Source organism: Sciurus carolinensis, chromosome 3 (genome assembly GCF_902686445.1).
Source record: "Sciurus carolinensis chromosome 3, mSciCar1.2, whole genome shotgun sequence".
Lineage (NCBI taxonomy): Eukaryota > Metazoa > Chordata > Mammalia > Rodentia > Sciuridae > Sciurus > Sciurus carolinensis.
Window position 1 is genome coordinate 58,748,913 of NC_062215.1, and position 23,088 is coordinate 58,772,000.

The window sequence follows — 23,088 nt, forward strand, 5'->3', positions numbered from 1 at the left end:
GATATTGGGACAAGGAAGACTGTCACTGAAGTCAGTCATGAGATTAGGTGGGTAGGTCAGGAAGGGCAGCAGAATGAGCTGGCATTTTCAGGTGAGGAGGAGGGGTGAGGGAGCCTGGAGCCTGGTCCATTGCTGTGCTTGTGTCTTTGTTGTTGTGGGGCATGATACCTGGAGAATGGAAATGAGCTTACTGTTGGACAGTAAAGTTTGGAGCTGAAGCTTGGACTGCAGGCTCCTCTATGTGGTCTTGGCACAGGGAAACTGAATTCCAGTGGAGGCAGGACATCCAGAATAGTGTCAGGAGCTGGGTGTGGGGGCCTAAGTCTTTCAACAATGGAAAAAGAGCCCAGGACATCATCTCTGACAAGGACATCTTCTGGGGCACATGCACAGAAACCGTCCCAGAGAATGGCAGCCACTCCCAGGCCTCTTCTTGCAGTATTGATTGAAACAAAGTCCAGCATGGTTTTGGGAATCCAACATGTGTGTGGAAGACACTGGCCCACTCAAAGAGCCTTGCTAGAGGACTTTCTGTAGAAGAGCCTGGTACCAGGATCAATTTTCTAAAACACCCTCTTTCTGATTTCCCATGCCTGCCTGGTCTTCTGAACTCTCTAAGGAGGGTACTGGGAACACTGTTGCTCAGGTCTGTGCAGTTGGACAGGACCTTATTACCCATGGCAAATCAGTTCAACCATCTCAGAGTCACTCTGCCTGGACTGAATACTATCACTGACTTTCATCTCAGGTATTGTGCACTGGAAAACTGTGCCCTAAGCCAGCATTAGAAAGGCAGGTGCTAGCTGGAGCCTGTAGGCAGAGGCTGCTGACACAATTATCCTGTGGGATTTCCTAGGAGGTTTTCTACTGCAGGTTCCAGAATCCTGAGAGATCCTTTTGTCTGCTGTCCCCAATGTGGCTCTCAGGGTCTGGGGGTGTTCACTCAAGTCCATTGCCCTCCACTTAGGGAATCAGGATGTCTCCACATTACAGCTAAACTTCATGGCTTGCTGAAGCAAGAAATGACTCAGAATGCCTGCTGGAAGTTAAACAGGGTGGTCCCTCCTTTCCGACTCTCCTAGTTCAAGGACACCTTCTCAGAGATGCATTGGCCAACTATTTTGATGAGTCAACTGCTCTTCTGAATATTTTGTTTCATCTTTGTCTTCTCCGCATGAATTCTGGTACTCTGGGTACCTCACAGACACACCTGCTAGCACATGTGTTCAGCACACAGATGTTCAGCAAGAACTCTACTGAATGACTGTCTTCTCAACCCCCAGCTCATATACCCTGCTCATTCTCTCAGCACCCTTATGATGAATTCATCATCTACATTAGCTTTCTTTTATTCCCTCCTTGTTTAGAAGCACCATTCAGATCTGGTTGAGGACAGAGATGGAGAATTTTCTCTACAGTGTGGGGTCCCTAGTTGAGCTGGGTCTTCCTACTGTAACCTGGGAAGTTCCCTAGTCTCCTTTCTGAACAAAGGAGATAAATGACCTGCCTGTCTCTCAAGGGCCTGGGATGATCAGTCAGTGCCTGCAAAGTGCTCACAGAATGAGCTGTCTACCTATTAATTCAGGAACTAAATAGAAAGCAATTTTTCACCTAGGGAAGACAGTCTCCATGCAAATACCCAGTGTGGAGACATCCAAGATGGGAGAAAGAGGAAGACTACATTTCCAGTTGCTCTGTGGCTCAGAGCTCATGCAGTTGGTGTACCATTCCTCAGAAAGGTGGATGAAAGAGGGATTTCACTAAAATTCACCATTGGACAGTTGGAGTGTCTTAGAGACTCAGAAATTATGGTGCACTGAACAAAGAAGAAAGAATATGTTGGAACCAAGCCAGTTGCAGCAGCCATGCTGGTTCACCCAGTGGAGAGAGAGAACAGAGACAGAAACACAATGGACAAATTTGGCATAGAAAATTCGGGAGCTAAGAAAGACAGCCCAAATTTAGCTAATCCAGAACCTGCACAGCCATCTGGTGTTGGAAAAGTGCACTGTTTCTCAACTGGTCATGGACAGCTGAGGTGGAAGCCATCTCAAGGAGGCCATACTCCAGCTTGCTGCTGTGGAGCTGGGAGATCATAGCAAACACTGTTCTGGCAAGTGCCCAATGTGTGACTTAGGGTTTACCTAGCAGAACATTAGTGAAACAGGCACAGAGGAGATTGTACCTAGGGGGTTTCAAATAAGGGGTACAGAAGGGAGCTCATTTTGCTTTCCCTTTGTGTCTGATGGCTCATGTGACCAGTACAAGTGGGTTGGAAATTTGAAGAGGTGGTTGCTAGTGCACCCAGGGACTCATCCCAGGAAGGCTGTGTTTCAGGGTAGCAGAGTATGTGGACTGTTCCCACCATCACCACCACCACACCCTCAAACCCCGAACCATGTAAGCAGAATTCCTGGGAGGCTCCTGAGACCCAGACTCCCAGCAGAGATTGGCAGCTACCAGGCGCTTGGGGTGAAACCATCCATTCTTGTTAATTATTATTTTGACCACCTCAGTGGAGACCATTTCTTCATTGTTCACTAAAAATGTTTTTTCCTGTGTGTGTGTGTGTGTGTGTGTGTGTGTGTGTGTGTGTGAGTGTTCTTGCTGTGCTGCTTGGTTTGTGGACATATATACATACTCATATTTCTTTCTGTTTTTCACTTTTAGCATTTTTAAATGTCATTATTTTTTCTTGCCTTGTCTTTTGAGGGTTTAAGAATTTTTTTTTATTTTGTTTTTTTTTCTTTCTCTCCTTTCTTCTCCCACTAACAGGAAATTCTCTTGTTCTTTATCCCTTTAACTTATTTTTCCTCCTCATCTCTTATAATCATAACCTTCTACATCTCTTTTGTATTCTCTCTGTTCACATTGTAAACATTGTAAATTCTCTTCTATCTTCCTATTAAATTTTTTTTTCTTAATGAAATATATTCTGACCACCTTTTAGATCTAGTTCATCTATAAAACTTCTGACCCCACTATTCAAGTTGCAATTATTGCTGCTGTGGATGACATAATTGACACCCTGCTGTTTACCTTAATGCCAGATCTAGCTCACAGTTGTTTTTGCTGTTGGCAAATTCTGACTTCCCCCTGAATCTTCCAGAGTGACTAGGTGACCTGTAGTCACATCACTGTGGCAAGGTTCAAGTCATTATTCTGCATCTCATTAGGTGTTTCCTGCATCATCTAAAAGATATATATTTTTATACTTATGAATATGTGTTATTAGAATGGAAGTATATAAACCAAGAGCATCATGAAAAGATATGTATCAGGAGGAATCCAGAGAAGTGGGGCACAGGTTTTTGACCATTTCCCTATCTAGGGCCATACAGGACTTGCTTTATCTTTAGCAGTAAACCATTTGGACATGTGCAAATGTCTCTGCACAGAGAAAACTGTTCAAATTTTAGTGTCTGAGGCTTTTACTGAGAGCCAGTCACATATAAATGTCATGCTACATGACAGACACAGCTGCTGAGACTTAGGATCCCAGTCAGGAAATCAGATGCACATCAAGTATGCTGATGTATGTGCAAAGCACTCCTGACAGGCTGAAATGACATGGGTCATTGTCCCAGGTAACAAAACATAATTATCAACCATTAACATAAGACCATTCTGAGGGCCACTTTCCCAGGGGTTGGCCAAAGGTCAGGCATGGTTCTAGGTTCCCTTGAAGATATGCAAGGACTTAACAGCAAGACCTACTCAGGAAACACTTTCCTCACACTTCACATGCCCTTCTCAAAACTCAACAGTGCCCCATTATATTGGTGAAATGTATGTGTAAACTCTGACATATAACAAGATCACATCTAGTCATTGGTTGAACTGAGATTTGAAGCTATGGTTCAAATAGCTATGGTTCACTTAGGCTGTACTGCCTTCTTGCTACCAGCTGCTAGTGTGCTGAGTATTTATAGATCACCCAATCCACTGGGATGAGCAAAATCCTTACTTACTATAAATTAGAATGAGCCATCTTCCCTCTCTGTTGGGGACACATAAAAATGTCTTATGCTCATTCATATCTGACCTCCCCAGGGATTCTGTCTTTGTACAGGAAGTTTCCCCAGGTGTGTGTCTATAAGGTCATCATAATTTGTAGGTGGTACAACGTTTCTGCTTATGCATAATAGTCCTAAGAGATAGTATATGCATTCAAAAGTTGGGGAAGCGTTGTGTGCCAGGCATGGTAGCACACACCTGTGATCCAAGCTACTCAGAAGGTTGAAGAATGAGAATCACAAATTTGAGGCCAGTCTAGGCCACTTTGTGAGACCCTGTCTCAAAATAAAAACTGCAGTCCCTGGCAGAGGCTTGCCAAGCTTTTGCAAGCCCCTGGGTTCCATCCCCCATCCCCCCAAAAAGCATTGTGGTAGCTATAGACTTGAATTTCCTACTGGTATTACCTCTTTTAAAAAGAAAATGGAAAAGGAATAAGTTGCAAATTATTTGGGTTAGAAAAGACCAATCTTTAAAAAATGCACAAATAAAAGCAAAAGTTGTGAGAGATCAAAGATGGCGGACTAGAGGGAGGCTGCGTTCCTTGTCGCTCCATAATGCCAGTTTCAAGCAGAGGATATCTGTTTCTTGGTGAGGCAGTTTTTCCTGCTTATCAATCCCCTGGTGTTTACCCATTTGTCTGCTGTGATGACCTGCAGTCTACCAGCATATCAACGCCTTTTTTGAGAACAGATTGCTCACTGTCAGGCATCTATCATCCACCATTTGCCTGCCTCTCCCCTGTCCATCGCCTGCCTTACTCCTATCCATCACCCAACGCTCAAGGTTCACCTCCTGATTGCCTGGCAATGGTCAGCAAACTGATCGCCAACTGCCAGTGGAGCACCAGCTGCCTGCTGCTTCCTGGAAGTTCACTGTTACAGTACCTGCAGGTTTGATGACACGAGGCTGTCACCATTTTGAGACAACAGCCAGACCCCAGAGGACCCCTGGCCGGAATGACTGAGCCCCATCTCTAGGATCCTTCAGTCCGACTGATCACTCCCTGCCTCTGGGGCCCTCACATCGACTGATTTCTCCCTGCTGCCAGGAACCCCAGACCAACTGACTGTGCCCTATCACCAGGAACCCAGACCGACTGATTACACCCGGCCTCCAGGATCCCACAACCACACCAAATACACTGGACCTCCAGGAACCTTGCCGGACCAACTGCATCCCGTCTCTAGGACCTCTAGCTGACCACATCCACCCCTGAGCTGTAGCTCTTCATTTGCCAACATATTTCGAAGCCAGAGTGGCCATCTTGGATAATCCTGGAAGCTAGAGCTCCGAACTTTGGGTGGGGCAAATCCCATCCTGCAACACTTGCTGGAGGCTTGAAGCTCATTGTCAGGTACCTCTCATGCATCAGGCTACTGAACACTGGGAGGTTTCATTAGCATATGACTGTTATACAGTAGATTTTCTTTTTTCTCCATTTTAAAAAATTTGTTTTTCTTTCTTTACTTTTCTTGCTCTCTTTTCCTTTTGTTTACCTGTTCTCTCACAGTCTCTTTCTCCCTTTTTTGCATGCTAACATCCAATTTCTTTTGATTACACTCTCACACTTTCTATTTTCTAGAACTTCTGTATATTCTTTGCTTATCCCATTAACAGCTACATTCTACATCCCTCTGCATCCTCTTTGTCCTCCATTTGAAACTGCAGACCTTATTGCAAACCTGTTTGTTTTACTGAAGACAATATTCAAACTCATTTTGTTAACTATGACAATTTTGTTATTGTCCTCATAGGGGCTATTTGGTCTAGGATTGCATAGTGTCTGATTTGGGCACTGCTAATATTGATCTTCCCTTAAAGAAAGGGTTTTGGAAACTGATAGGGCCACTATAAGCCTATAGGGGGAAATCTGCAATAACCCAGATCTACACTGTTAGAGGGGAAGATACATGAATAACATGAAAAAACAAGGGAAGAAAATGATCCCAACAAATATAGATTCTATATTAATAGAATCCAATGACAGTATGTTAGAAGAAATGTCAGAAAAGGACATCAGATTATACATGATTAAGATGATTCAGGAAGCAAAGGATGAGATAAGAGAGCAAATGCAGGCAATGAATGATAATACCAATAAGCAGAAAGAGCAACTGCAGGAAGCAAAAGATCATTTCAACAAAGAGATAGAGATTCTCAAAAAAAAAATTGAAATACTTGAAATGAAGGAGAGAAAAAAACAAATAAAAAACTCAATGGAAAGAATCACCAACAGACTAGACCACTTGGAAGACAGAACCTCAGACAATGAAGACAAAATATTTAATCTTGAAAATAAAGTTACCCAAACAGAGAAGATGGTAAGAAATCATGAACAGAATCTCCAAGAACTATGGGACATCATGAAAAGACCAAATTTAAGAATTATTGGGATTGAGGAAGGCAAAGAGAAACAAACCAAAGGAATGAACAACCTATTCAATGAAATCATAGCACAAAATTTCCCAAACCTGAAGAAAGAAATGGAAAATCAAATACAAGAAACTTACAGAATATGAAATGCACAGAATCACAACAGATCCACACCAAGGCACATTATAATGAAAATGCCTAACATTCAAAATAAAGATAGGATTTTGAAGGCTGTGAGAGAAAAGCATCAGATTACATACAGAGGGAGACCAATATGGATAGCAGCCAACTTCTCAACCCAGACTCTAAAAGCTAGAAGGGCCTGGACCAACATATTTCAAACTCTGCAAGAATATGGTTGCCAACCAAGATTCCTATACCCAGCAAAACTAAACTTCAGATTTGAAGATGAAATAAAATCCTTCCGTGATAAACAAAAGTTAAAAGAATTTACAAATAGAAAGCCTGCACTACAGAATTTTCTCCACAAAATATTCCATGAGTAGAAAATAAAAAATAACAATGGAGGTCAGAAAAGGGAGGCACTGCCTTAGAGAACAACCACTCAAAGGAGAAACCAAGCCAACTTAAAAACCAAAAATAAGTCAAATGACTGGGAATACAAATCATTTCTCAATAATAATCCTGAACGTTAATGGCCTAAACTCATCAATCAAAAGACATAGACTGGCAGAATGGATTAAAAAGAAAGACCCAACAATATGCTGCCTGCAAGAGACTCATCTCTTAGAAAAAGACATCCACAGAATAAAGGTGAAAGGATGGATAAAAACCTACCACACACATGGACTCAGTAAAAAAGCGGGGGTTTCCATCCTTATATCAGATAAAGTGGACTTCAAGCCAAAGTTATTCAGAAGGGATAAAGAAGGAATTTTATACTACTTAAGGGAACCATAAAACAGGAAGACATAACAATAGTAAATATTTATGCCCCAAACGATGGTGCATCCCTGTACATCAAAAAAATCCTTCTCAATTTCAAGAATCACATAGACCACAACACAATAATTCTGGGTGACTATAACACACCGCTGTCACCACTAGATAGATCTTCCAAACAAAATCCAACCAAAGAAACCATAGAACTCAATAACACAATCAATAACCTAGACTTAACAGACATATATAGAATATTCCATCCATCAATGAGCAGATACACTTTCTTCTCAGCAGCACATGGAACCTTCTTGAAAATAGAGCATATGTCATGCCACAAAGCAGCCCTTAGGAAATGCAAAAAAAATTAGAGATACTGCCTTGTGTTCTATCAGATCATAATGGACTGAGAGTAGAAATCAATGACAAAATAAAAAACAGAAATTATTCCAACACTTGGAGACTAAATAATATACTATTGAATGAAACATGGAAAACAGAAAACATCAGGAAGAGATTAAAAGATTCTTAGAGGTCAATGAGAATGATGATACAACATATCAAAATCTCTGGGACACTATGAAAGCAGTACTAAGAGGAAAATTCATTGCATGGAGCGCATTCCAGAAAAGAATGAAAAGTCAACAACGAAATGACCTAACATTACAGCTCAAAGCCCTAGAAAAAGAATAACAGAAAAACAGCAATATAGTAAAAGACAGGAAATAATTAAAATCAGAGCTGAAATCAATGAAATTGAAACAAAAGAAACTATTCAAAAAATTGACAAAACAAAAAGTTGGTTCTTTGAAAAAGTAAACAAAATAGTCAAACCCTTAGCCACACTAACAAAGAGAAGGAGAGAGAAGACTCAAATTACTAAAATACATGATGCAAAAGGAAATATCACAACAGTCACGACTGAGATACAGAACATAATGTGAAGCTACTTTGAAAATTTGTATTCCAACAAAATAGAAAGTACCGAAGCCATTGACAAATTTCTAGAGACATGCTCCTCCCAACCTGAACCAGGAGGACATACACGATTTAAACAGATCAATATCAAGCAATGAAATAGAAGAAACCATTAAAACTCTACCATCCAAGAAAAGCACAGGACCAGATGGATTCTCAGCCGAGTTCTACAAGACCTTCAAAGAAGAACTCATTCCAATACTTCTCAAAGTATTCCATAAAATAGAAAAGGAGGGTACCCTACCAAACTCATTATATGAAGCTAATATCACCCTCATAGCCAAACCAGGAAAAGACACATCAATGAAAGAAAAATTTAAACCAATATCCTTGATGAATATAGATGCAAATATCCTTAACAAAATATTGGCAAACCGTATCCAAAAACATATTAAGAAAATTGTGCACCACGATCAAGTGGGGTTCATTCCTGGAATGCAAGGATGTTTCAACATTCGTAAATCAATAAACATAATCCATCATGTCAATAGACTTAAGAATAAGAATCATATGTTTATTTCTATTGATGCAGAAAAAGCATTTGACAAAATACAACACCCCTTCATGCTCCAAACACTAGAAAAAATAGGGATAGTAGGAACATAACTGAACATTGTAAAGGCTATTTATGCTAAGTCCATGGCCAACATCATTCTTAATGGAGAAAAACTGAAACCACTCCCTTAAAAAACGGGAACAAGATTGGGATGTCTTCTTTCACCACTTCTGTTCAACATTGTCCTCAAAACTCTAGCCAGAGCAATTAGGCAGACTAAAGAAATTAAAGGGATACGAATAGGAAAACAGAAACTTAAGCTGTCACTATTTGCGGATGACATGATTCTTTATTTAGAGGATCCAAAAACCTCCTCCAGAAAACTTCTAGACCTCATCAATGAATTCAGCAAAATAGCAGGCTATAAAATCAACACCCGTAAATCTAAAGTATTTTTATATGCAAGCGACGAAACAGCTGAAAGGGAAATGAGGAAAGCAACTCCATTTGCAATAGCCTCAAAAAAAAAAAAAAAACTTGGGAATCAATCTAACCAAAGAGGTAAAAGATCTCTACAATGAAAACCACAAAACATTGAAGAAAGAAATTGAGGATGACTTTAGAAGATGGAAAGATCTCCCATGTTCTTGGATAGGCAGAATTAATATTGTCAAAATGGCCATACTACCAAAAGTGCTATACAGATTCAATGAAATTCCAATTAAAATCCCAATGATGTACCTTACAGAAATAGAGCAAGCAATCATGAAATTCATCTGGAAGAATAAGAAACCCAGAATAGCTAAAGCAATCCTTAGCAGGAAGAATGAAACAGGGGGTATTGCAATATCAGAACTTCAACTATACTACAAAGCAATAGTAAAAAAAATGGCATAGTATTGGCGCCAAAATAGACAGGTAGATCAATGGTACAGAATAGAGGACATGGACACAAACCCAAATAAATACAATTTTCTCATAATAGACAAAGGTGCCAAAAATATGCAATGGAGAAAAGATAGCCTTTCAACAAATGGTGCTGGGAAAACTGGAAATCCACATGCAACAGAATGAAACTAAACCCCTATCTCTCACTGTGCACGAAACTCAACTCACAATGGATCAAGGACCTTGAAATCAGACCAGAGACGCTTCATCTTATAGAAGAAAAAGTAGGTCCAAATCTTCACCTTGTTGGCTTAGGATCAGACTTCCTTAACAGGACTCCCATAGCACAAAAAATAAAAGCAAGAATCAATAACTGGGATAGATTCAAACTAAATAGCTTTCTCTCAGCAAAGGAAACTCTCAGTAATGTTACAGAATGGGAGAATATCTTTGCCACTCATACTTCAGATAGAACACTAATTTCCAGAATATATAAAGAACTCAAAAAACTCTACACCAAGAATACAAATAACCCAATCAACAAATGGGCTAAGGATATGAACAGACACTTCACAGAAGAAGATCTACAAGCAATCAACAAAGATATGAAAAAATGTTCACCATCTTTAGTAATAAGAGCAATGCAAATCAAAAGTACCCTAAGATTCCATCTCACCCCAATTAGAATGGCGATTATCAAGAATACAAGTAACAATAGGTGTTGGAGAGGATGTGGGGAAAAAGGTACACTCATACGTTGCTGGTGGGACTACAAATTAGTGAAATCACTCTGGAAAGCAGTGTGAAGATTCCTCAGAAAACTTGGAATGGACCTACCATTTGACCCAGCTATCCCACTCCTTGGCCTATACCCAAAAGGACTTACAATCAGCATACTATAGAGATACAGCCACATCAATGTTCATAACTGCTCAATTCACAATAGCCAGACTATGGAACCAACCTAGAAGTCCTTCAATTGATGAATGAATAAAGAAACTGTGGTAAATATATACAATGGAATATTACTCAGCTATAAAGAATAATAAAATTATGGCATTTGCAGGCAAATGGATGAAATTGGAAATATCATGTTAAGTGAGATAAGCCAATCTCAAAAATCCAAAAGATGAATGATCTCACTGATAAGTGGATGATGACATGTAATGGGGGGTGGGAGGGGGGCAAGAATGGAGGAAGGAGGGAATGTATAAAGGGAAAAGAGAGGTGGGAGGGTGGGGGGAAGGAAAATAATAACGGAATGAATCAAACGTCATTACTCTATGTAAATATATGATTATGCAAATGGTATGCTGTTACTCCATGTACAAACAGAAACAACATGTATCCCATTTTTTTAATAAAAATAAATTTTTAAAAAATTAATATATCAACTCCAGTAAAGCAAAGTAGATAAGTCTTGTATCAAAGTAAAATGGGCATTTATTATAAGTATCAAAGAAACACTAAAGCAAATGTTTCCTTTTAATGTTAAAAATAAATCACTTTCCATTAAATAAAAAGCAAAATTTGTCATAAAATTTTAAATTTTCATGACAAAATTTTAAATATGCAAAAGTAGGGCAAGTAAAACACTGAGCTCCCACATAATCATTACTCAGATTAAACAATTATCAGTACATGGCCAATCTTGTTTCAATTAGACTTATTCATTATCCATTTGTATCCTAAAGGATAATAACTTTTTAAAATGAACAAACGCTCCAGGTGCAGTGGTGCATGCCTGTAATGCCAGGTCCTCAGAAGGCTGAGGCAGGAGAATTCCAAGTTCAAAGCCAGTCTCAGCAAAAAAAAAAGCAAGGCACTAAGCAACTCAGTAAGACCCTGTCTCTAAATAAAATACAAAATAGGGCTAGGGATGTGACTCAGTGGTCACATGCCCCTGCTACCAGCCCCCAAAATGCCCACAAACACTACCATTATTTCATTTGCAAAATAATGATAATACCTTAAGTTTTAGTTAGATTTTCATCAATGTCACTAAAAGATCTGAAAGGGACACCTTATAGGAATAAAAGTTTATTTTGATTCATGTTTGCAGAGGTTAGTTCTCTAACCAGTTGACTTCATTGTTCTTGGCCCACAGTGAGGCAGAACATCATGGTGGAAGGGTAAGGCAGAGGAAAGCAGCTCTAACATAGCAATCAGAAGCAGAGGGAGCTCCTTTCAACAGAGAAAAAGTATAAACCTCAAATCCATTCCCCCAGTGACCTACCTCATCCAGGAAATCCTACCTGCCTCCAGTTACTGCCCAGTTAATCCATATAAGTGGACTGATTCACTGATTGTATCACAACTCTCACCATCTGATCACTTAATCTCTGAAAATGCTTGCATTGTCTTATACTAATGCTTTTGGGGGACATCTCATATCTAAACCACAGCATTCTGCCCTGGTCTTCAAAAGCTCATGCTAAAATCACAATACAAAACATATTCAGTCCATTTCCAAGAATTCTCATAGTCTAAACAGTTCCAGCATTGCCCAAAATTCCAAGTCCAACACCTCTTTTGAGATTCAAGGCAAAATTTTTCCCTCCAAATATGTACATCTTCCAGAAGCATTATCTTTAAAGTGGATGCATCAGGGCAGTTATCAATAGCCCTGTACTTTAGGGAACCCCTCTTGCTGGTGGACAAAAAAGTAACCTCCAAGAGCCATACTGATGAACACTACAGTGACCATGCTGTCAGCTGACACACCAGAAGAGGTGGTATTATGTGGCACAGGTTCTGACAATTGAAGCAGGAGGAAGTTAGTGTTTACAGCTATTTATGGAGTTGGCCCAGTGAAAGTGCCAGCCAGTGGTCTGTGAGTAATAGCCATCCCCAAAAGCTTTCTACAACACCTTGGATATCTTTGGAAACTGTGAAGAGGTCCTTGGTAGATAAGAAGTGGGCAGCTTTCACAAGTAATCCCCCTGCTTTTGCCACATCACCAGAGTCTACACATTGCCCAACCAGTGCCTTCTGGCCCTCAGAGCAGTGACTGTAGGCTCCCCAGCTCAAATGCAGGATACCCAGGAGGGCCTGTGGCCATAAGCTCGGGCCAGGAGAGGGAGTCTGAGAGTCCCAGCAGAGACAGGGGAGCAATGGTGGGTGGAGGCAAGGCAAAGGGAAGTGTGGGAAGCCTCAAGAGATTTCCCTGTGTCCTGAGAGGAGCATCTGCAGAAGCCAGCTCCATATATGGTTTCTTATGGAAGGTGGATAAAACTTAATTTTAGTCATTAAAGGAAGCCTTGCTGGGAGGAGGCAATAGGGCTGCGGATGGGGAACCCAGCTCAGAGACCCTGACAGCCTTGCTTGGCAGCTGCATCAGGTGTGAAAATTGGCAGCAGCCTTGGAAAAGACTCCTCAGAGAGGGTGTCATAAAGACATGTGCCACAGTCACCCTTATTCTGCCAGAAAGACACTGCATCTTACCATTATATTGGCTGAAACCTGCATGTGGGGTAAGCTTGGCCCTCTCCGAGGTTGGTGGCCCATAATGATGTCCACCTTTGGACAAGTAGTAGTCCTGTTAGTGATTTCCTATTTGCTAAGCTCTCAGAGGCCTAAATACTTCTCCAGTCAGCCGCTGTGCAGTGTCCACACATGGTGACAGAACCGAGTTGCACTGCCATTCTAACTTGGGCTTCATCCCAGACTCTGTTCATTAGTAGTTTCTTGCTGAGGCCTGTGCAGCTTTGCCAAGGCCTGCTGCAGGTTTTCTCCTGTGAGTGCACAGGACCTGCCCCTGAAGCCCACCCATGTGACTCGACCTTGACCAACTCAGGTCTGAAAGGTGGAGGACTCCTCAGACTCCCAGGCAAAAGGGGGATGCAAGCCAGTGGCCACAAGGAACCCAGTGAGTTCCAGAGTCCATCCTTCCCACTGTTCACTTATGGACACTCTGCAGGGCTGGTGCTCAGCACACTGACGCATATCCTAACAGCATGGCAGTGACCATCCCCCCACTGGGTGTTGGGAATGAGGGCAGAGAGGAGGGCTCTGAGCCCCATGGCACCACTTCTTAGCTCTGTATCCTTGTGCAATAATCCTCATTTCTCTAGGCCTCCACTTGCTTATTAATAAAATGGGAATGACAGTGGTTCTATCACATGATTGTTCTTCCACAGTCATGTGTCTCATTGGCACATGATTTATCTTTCAAATATTTATTTATTTTTGGTACTGGGGATTGAGACCAGGGGACTCTACCACTGAGCTACACTTCCTGCCATTTTTATTATATTTTGAGACAGTCTCTCTAAGTGCTGAGGTTGGCCTAGAACTTGCATACATCCAATTCAACCTCCTGAGTTGCTGCAATTACAAGCACCCAGCAAGCTGACAGTTTTTACAGAGTGAGACTTGACTTTGTCAATGATGAAGTTGCTACAAACATTCAAAGCAACCTGTAGTACACCAAGGCAGTCATGGAGACTCTGCTTCAGAAGCTCCAGCAAGTATATCAGATTCTAGCAAAACTGTGAAAGTAGCAATCCTGAAAATTCCTGTGCTTCTAGCAACTAAACATATGAAACTGCATCTCTGGGCTGACCACCAGGACAGGACATCTCCAGGATCCAGGAAGGAGGAAACTGGTTGAAGGATGGGTGGGCTCAGAAGCCAAAACTGCAACCTTGGGCATGTCTGCCACTTGGAAGACTCTGATAGCCTGAGTTTTACAGGGCAGAGAACATGAACTAATAAGATATATAAGATTGGAAGCATCTATGGAGTCTGAATTTCCAAGACTGCAACTTCAATGAGAATGTTCTCCTAACACTGCCTACCTAGCAGCAAGAGTTGAGAAGGAAGCTTCCCTCTTTGGAATGAAGGGGAAGAAAATACTTTCTCCTGAAAATCTGGATAGATAACCTCATGTTGGTTTAGGATTTATGTTATCTACACCTTAGAGGCATTCCAAGACAAGTAGTTGTGTAGAAAATAAAACTACTAGTCCAGTAGAATCAGCAGGACCAGTGAGACCCAAGATGGCTTTCAGCTCCATCCCCAGAAGAACTGCCCTGGATTGTTGATGCTAACAAATGTCAGGTTCCAAAAGCAGTGGGCATCAGTAGAGACACCCCTCTTCTAAAATCAAGATGATACATAAACCTCAAGAATCTAGAAGAAGTACCACAACATGAAGAAAATAAGAGGAAGGGATTACTAAGTGTGAAAATCCAAAAAATCAATGGTGCTGAAAACCAAAAAAAAATAGAATTAGCATTAGTTAAGCTAAATATTCTGTTTGGAAAGATGAACCTACCAGGTAAAACAAGACAAATCAGAGAAAAGGCATTAACAAAGAACACTAAGAATAAAAAAGGAATCAAGTGAAGACCAAATGAGGGAATTTAAAAATTAAGAGAGGGAAGTGGGTGGACTTGGTTGGTGCATACTGTATGCATACATTGAAACATCACACTAAACCCCATGAATATGTAAAGTTAATGCATGTTGATCAAAACTTTTAAAAAGGAAAAAAAGAAATAGGAACAATTAAAAGGAATAAAATGAAATTAAAAGAAAAAAAATGTGGCCATAATTATACTTCAAGAATTTATATATTATTAAAAGTTTCTCAATGTGATGTAAAAGATCAAATAGACTAGAAATCATTGAAGGAGATGAATAACTCAGGCTTACAAATTTGGGACAGTTATTTGGTTTCTGTCAGTCTGTTTTCACTCTTGTACTATGTGGAAAAAAGTGTGTCTTCCTCTTGGAAACTTCTGTGGACAGAAATATATGCACAAAACACTTAGGACTGTGCTTGTCACAATCAGTTCCTCACTAACTGCTGACTTTTATTTATGCTTTTGCAAGAATAGCCATTACACCCTTATAATACTGAAAAATTGGGAAAACATTTAAAATATTTTATTAAAATACTTAATAATAAAGAATAATAAAGAATGATTAAATAAGTCATAGAAGATCTATAGGATCTAGGAGTCTGTACCTGAAATTAAAATGAAATGCATTCTATTTGTAGCAACAGGATCTCCTAGACATCTTAATTTATGCATCAAAAAAGGAAATTACACAATAGTATATAGTGGATGACGTTATTTATGTTTCAAAATAAGAGAGAGGGAGAGAGAGATTGAAGAGACAACTGGGATGGAAGTAGAGTTTGATTTGGGTGGGTAACTTTTGAATTTTACTTTTGAATTTTCACAATGAAAATGGTTGGCATAGTATATATGGGGTAAAATTTAAAAAATTTTAAACCACTTTAAAAATAACTAGATCTTTACTGAATTTTCCTGGGGAGGAGTCTGCAGGGCTGTAGAGGTCATTACAGCACATGCAACAAAACCTCCTTAAAACCCTTCACAGAGAAAATTCACTGTAGCCAAACTATGGAACCAGCCTAGATGACCATCGACAGATAAAAGGGTAAAGAAAATGGGGTATATGTACACAATGGAGTTTTATCCAGCCATAAAGAAAAATTAAATTATGTTATGTGCAGGAAAATGAATGTAACTAGAGACCATCATGTTAAGAGAAATAAGACAAACTCAGAAGGTCAAGGGCCATATGTTTTCTCTCATTTCTGGGAAGTTAGAAAAAAATCAAGAGAAAGGAGGATGGGGTGGGAACCTCATGAACATCAAAGTGAGATCAATAAAGGAGAGGGACTAGGGCTGGGAGGTGAGGAGGGAGTGAAGAAGTGCTTGGGGAGTGATAGTGGCCAGATCACGCTGTTACAGCGTGTGCATGTATGACTATGTAACAGCAAATCCCATCATTATGCACAGCTCTAATGCACCAGTAAAAAATGTGGAAAAACTCCTCCTCAGACCTCTCCGGCTTCTCCAGGCTCCGCTCCGTCCCCCCTTTGCTGGGAGTCACACTGTTCTTGCCCTTTTCCACAAACAGGTAGAACTTCCTTGCCTTACCTTCATTTGTTCCCCCCAATTTTTTAAAGTAGATTCTTTTTTTTTTTTTTATTTTTTATTAGTAGATTCTAATTCAAGCACCCAGACAACACTGACTGGACCTAACTTACAGACATGTACCCACCATGATAATCAACACGTCCTTTTTGCTTTGTCTAATTTTTTATTTAACAAAAAATAAGATGTCATAGGGTCAAAACTGAAAAAAATGAGAAACTGAAAAAAAATGTTTGAGTAATTGTAATTAATACTAAAATGCTAGTGAACACAGACCTGCCCTTGCCTTTTGGGGTGCAGCTCGGCATCTGAGCCCCAGTGTTAGAGTGCCTTTGACCTCTTTGTTTCTAAGGCTGTAGATGAAGGGGTTCAAGGTCTGTGTGACCACCGCACATGCCACGCTGGCCAGGCAGTTGTATTGCACTGAGTAAGCGGATGATGGCCAGAAATATACGGAGAGGACAGAGCCAAAGAAAAGCGACACGACCACCAGGTAGGCCCTGCAGGTGGAGAAGGTGTGGCGCGGCCTCCTGTGGACTGCACTCTAAGCACCGCAAAGAGGATGTGCCCATAGGAGAGGGACACGAGAAGCAGCGGGGTCAGCACCACCGCCAGGCCCTCGGGGAAGATAGTCTGTGGGGACATGTCCGACCGACATCATCAAGCTCAGCATCACCATCACATCACAAAATAAGTGGCGCACAGGGCTGAAGCGGACCTAGGAGAGCGCAGAGATAAGCAGCATGTGGAGCAGCGAGTGCAGGTGGGTCACGGCCCAGGACTTACACACCAGAGCTGCACTGTGCCAGGGTGTCATGATCTCGGTGTAGTGCAGTGGTCAGCAGACTGAGACCATGCGGTCGTAGGACTTGGCAGCCAGGAGGTAGCTCTCTGTGATGCCCAGAGCCACAAACAAGTACATCTGGGAAAGCATGCTTAGAAGGCTATGGCCTGGCCAGGGTGGGGCAGGCTGGCTAGCAGTCAGGGACCGTGACCATGGTAAAGCAGGCATCCACAAGGCTCAGGTGACCCAAGCAGTAATACATAGGGGAGCTTAGAGCCTCATCAGACCTCACCAGTACCACCATGCTCAGGTTGCCCAGGGCATTGAGCAGATAGACACTGAGGAAGAGCAGGAACAACACCGGGTGAGCGACTGTGTCATTCATCAGGCCAAGGAGGAGGAACTCTGGACCCGAGGTGAGGATGACCAGAGCCTTTGAGGACCAGGCCAGGCAGGAATGCTGAGGAGTGAAGAAGGCAGCAGATCTAAGTTCTGAGGAATTGCAGGTGGACTACCTGCATGTTGAGGTTCCATGTGTAAATTTTGAAACACATCCCACATATACAGTATTTACAAATATTTTGATAATACAGATTTTTGCTTGCTAAAACAGGTGGAAAACCACATTGCTCATTGAATGGTCCTAATCTTATGAAGAAACTGCTTTTCACAGGGATGTTCTAAGGTAATGGTTAAGTCTCTAGTCTCATTGTAAGTCAAACCTAATTTTGAGTCCTGACTTAACTACTAAGGTAGTACGTCCTCTCTGAATCTCAGTTTCTTCTTTTTTAATGAGGAAAATACTAGTTCCTATCCTTGGACTTGGTTATGAGGATAAAGTGACTAATAAAGTTTAAATTGTTAGTACAGTGCCTGACACATAATAAGTCTTAGAACTTTTATCCGTCTACTCATCATTAGTCTATCATCATCATCATCATCATCATCATCATCATCATCATCAACTAGTCAATGAGTTAGGACCCAGGCCTTCTAACTACCACTCTAAATCTCTTCACAAAACACCTCACTGCATTTGCCATTCATTTTCACCACTCATTGTGTGCTAGTTCACAAATCATTAAAACTTATCTGTAAAGGATCCTATAGTAAATATTTTAGTTTGGAGGGTCATACCATTTCTCTTGCAGTCACACCACTCTGCCTTCATAGTGCAAAAGCAGTGGCCACAAGAAGTAAATGAGTGACCATGTCCATGTTGCAATCAAATTTTACTTACAAAACAGATGGAGGACTGGATTTTCCCTGTGGGACATGATTTGTTGACCCCTGTATAGGATACTGGGGGAGACAGGGAGATGAAATAATCTTAGCTTCAATCCTCAAACAGTTTGATCTGTAGCAACATGAAGAGGGTCTTCATAGGTTTCTAATTTTATGAACAATGTGGAAATAAATTATTCTTCTTGGAGGAGTTTGGGAAGAATTCAAAAAAGATGTGGAACTTGAATCAGGACTTGAAGAATGAATTGGAGTTCACCAAATAGATGTGTTCTGGTGTAGGAGGAGAGGGTATTCCTGACAGTGGGAAGAGATTGTGTGGGGTTGTTGGTAAAGGAGGCATGGATTGAAGAAGGCTAAGCATCCACATTATGACACCAAGACCCTGGGCAAAGCTTATTCTTCCTCTTATCTCAGTGAATAAAATCAGTTGTACCAAAAACTCTTACATTTCTCAGTTAGCCATTACTTCAATGATTTCAGAAATAATGTATTCATTTTGTCTCCCATTCTGTCTCTTCCTTAAAAGAACAAACTCTTCTCCCATTGCTCCAAAGTCTCTACAAGTGTTCTGCTACTAAGCTAATCTGTCAACCCTTTGCCAGGAACACTGTTCAGGCTTTGATGAGATCCCAGAGAATGGACCAAGTTAGCTCCCACCAAGGACCACCTCGCAGCAAGAAGCTGCATCTCTCTGCCTTGTCTGGTGAACTGTATAATATAAATTTATACAAAAATACCTGTTAAATGAAGCTTTTTTTGAAAAGCAATGAGTGAAAAACAAAAGACGAAGGGTGAAGAAGAGAGAATGACGGGAAAAGTCCAATTGCCATACCTGACCTGTCAACTTCCTAGGACAAGCCCCAGATGTATCCTGCTTTCATTTTTCTGCTTCTCTGTCATTGTCACCCATTAGCTGTTACAGAGAAATCACCTCCTTAGTTCCTGCAAACCCCACTCCTTGGCCCATCATAGAATAGGAGCATGTGAGAACTGGACCTCAGCACCCCTCAAAGCCATCCTTGTCTTTTTCAGTGCACTATTCTCCTTTACAGAGTCCTTCACCTTCACTTCCCAACCTCTCCTTAGACAGCTGCATGATGCAGCAGAAAGAGCATTAGCTGTCAATTCACAGCCATGTGGGCTTTCATCCCAACAACTATGTAAACACTTAATCCCAGTCATCTCATCTATAAAATGAGGATATTGATTTCTGCTTTGCATGACTGATGTCAAGATTAAGTGAGGTAATGTATGTACAAGGAGTAGCACAGAATGGATACTGATAGATCTTGGTTGCTTTTTCCCCATATATAAATCCACTGGCTTTTTTCTATTGTTTCTTGAAATTGTTCATTCCAGTCCTGGATGGCTGCAGTTATTTAGTTGTTTTTCTTAATCTCAATTAAAACCTACATTTCTGCAACATATGTCACCAATTTTGCCCTCTAGGGACAACACATGCCAACTCTACATTCTCTGTGCTTTTGAGGTTTTTTGTTTGTTTTTAAGTAGGAATCAAAGAAATCTGTTCTAGGTATACAGATGTTTTCTTCAACCTGAAGATCACTGGAGCATTAGATCCTTTCTCATGGGACCTAATTTCCAGGTCTTTCTCATTCATTCTTTGCTTTGTCAATGTTTTCTTAACAGGAATTGGGCATAGTGTTCAAGCTGGGGTTGGTCTGTGTGGAGTTCCCTGGGGCAATAAGATGGCTCAAGTTTACCATTCATGCTTGATTATTGAGTGCTTGCTGGAGGAAGGCATTTTGGGCTCTGGGGCTGCAGAGGTAAGGCAGCCATTGTCCTTGACCTCCAGCTGTGCACAATGTAATAAACACTACACTAATTGTATGAACAAAGTGAGGGTGATTTCCTCTCCTGGGTGATATGGGGAAGATTCCAAAGAAGAGTTGAGGCTCGAATTAAGTTGGGAAGAATGAGTAGAAGATCATTTGCGAATGGGAAGGGCAGGGCTTGGGGAAAGAGAATGTGAAAGCAAAAGATTTTTTTTGTGTGTGGGGAGAAAGTTGGCACTAAAATGTGGCTTCCTCCTCCTTAATACTTAATGCAGAGTGGATGGAGATGGGGTGGGAATAAGACAGGACACAAAGTAAGAAGATAGTAGAGAAATGTTGGGTTCTCTCACCTGAAGGGCACCATTCCAGACCTCAGCCCCTTCTGCAGAGTCTGTGGCTGGTATCTCTCCTGGTCAGAGGTCCCTAGTCTTGGGCAGATGCATGATCCTCCTCCTCAGCCCAGAGGCTTCAGGATGTTTCCTGTGGGCTGGGACAACAGTACTATGAAGAGAGAGGCAGACAGGCAGAATTGCAAGGGCTCTGGGAATTCCTAGCTATGCTCTTCCCACTCACCTTACTGCCCAGCCAGTCTCCAGGCTGCCTGTTGGATACAGAGCAGACTGCTCAGCCTGGTGTCCAAGGCTTTCCAACATGGCTCCTAGCATTCTCTTTAGCTTTCCCTGCAACTGTTTCCATAGGCTTCTGCTTCCCCTGACCCCAAGCAGGCTGCCATTTCACTGCATCATACAGCTATCTCACCCGCCCCAGCCCTTCCCTCTGATCCCACATGGAATGCTTTTTCTAGCCTATCCCAATATCCAACATTGGTTCCACTTCCTCCAGGAAGCCCTGTGCCCTTTCTAGACTCTGCAGTCCCCACATCTTCCTCTCTCCTCTATTTCTTGTAACTCTCATTTGGAACTTAGTCCTCATTTGCTGACACAAAAGTGATTTCTCCTGTTATGCTCATCTTCCCCACTAGAGGATGAGGTGTCTGAGGACACATATCTAGTTATCTTTTCCCATCTGACCCTTGAGTTTGCACATGGCTTTGCCCTAACCCTCTTGACAAGGAAGGCTCCAGAGAAGAAGTGGCATTTGAGCAGGGTCAGCTTGAAGATGTTCACTGGACAGGCAAGAGTGGAAGATGATTTTAGAGTGAAGGAATAGCACATACAAAGGAAATTACAAGGGAAGATTTAGGGAAGTTATTTAATATCTTTGAGCTGTGTTTTTTCTCTAAAAATGGATCATTTTATCCTCCTCATGGTATAATATTTAAAACAAAACCCAGGAAATAGTAGGAGCTTCATAAACGTCAACCCTCCACTTCCTAACTACTTTCAGTGATGGAAAGATAGGTTCACTGGATTTTTGTCACATTCCCCTGCAATATTTGGCACTTGACAGTATTTCTTGGGTACTGAACTGCTGCTGTTGATGCAGGGTCCTTTCCTGAGGCCCAGATATTAAAAGTGATGCTTTGAAATATGTAGGAAGGACTCACTTAAAATAGAAAAATGAAGCAGGGATATATCAGACCAGTACTATATCTCCCGCAGTAGTTGTTGCCCTAAACTCTTCTGCAGACAATGTCACTCAGATGAACCAAAATACAGAAGTACACAGGGCACACATGTGCACAATGACACAGGCATATCTTCATATGTCCAGACACATTGGCATGCCAGACATGCACTCACACTCACTAGGACAGGAACAGCACTGTCCATGTAGCACACATGGACAGTCATAGTCACTAACACACAGACAACAGAAACTTGCATGATCCATGCACTACAGAAAACATAGCACACATGGCACTTGCACATAAAGACTTACACACATACAAATGACAGAGACATAGAGACCTCAGTGTGTTCTCCCAGACACATTGGGACTCCACACAGGTTCACACATAAATGTCTGTTCACTGCTGCCTCCACTATCATTCCCTTGCTCAGGTCTGTCTGCCTTAATAGAGGGATAGTTGGCAATGATACACAAGGAAAACCATCACTGAACCCTGCACTCTCAGTCCTGGGGGCCTCCATCTAATTCCATGTATCCAGTCTCTTCCTATAACCTAGATTCTTCTCTTAATGGGTGAAAAATAGCTTTCTCTTTGATGACAGTTTTCATCCAAAATGGGCTCTTTCTATTCAAAAGATCTCCTTCCCTCCTCTTCTCTCTGCCAACATCTAACTGATTTTTCTTCAATAATCTATTCAACAATCTTACCTGTTTCGTCTACTCCATGTCAGGCAGGGAAGGCATTCAGAGATGAGCAAGATATATTCAAGGAGTTCATCTTACTGTCTTGATATCAGGCAACTGGTCATGATTCTCAGATAGAATCTCATCCAACACCATATCACAAGCAGGGGAAGCAACACCAGGAGAACACTGTACTTGACATCATTCAGCAATCAGGGGATGAGCCAGGATTGCAATTCCAGGTTCTGGATCCCACCTGTGATTCAGTCACTTCACAGACTCAGGGTCTGGTCTGCTTGCAGCAGGGGAGAGTTATGGCAGATGTACCCTGGAGAGAAAGACTTGGCTCCACAGTCAAAGGCAGGAGGGGTGACATGCAGGCCAGAGCAGAGGGGGTCACCCACTAATTAATTAATCAGGAAACTCTATGGGGAGCTACAGAAGTCTCTAAATCCCTGGCCCCATAAGGACCTCTCA

General features: G+C 41.5%; 1 pseudogene; it reads right to left on the reverse strand.

The window, feature by feature from the left end:
* Positions 1-1,965: 1,965 nt before the first annotated feature.
* Positions 1,966-22,148, reverse strand: LOC124981157 (olfactory receptor 1L4-like; annotated as a pseudogene).
* Between the last annotated feature and the right edge of the window lie 940 nt (positions 22,149-23,088).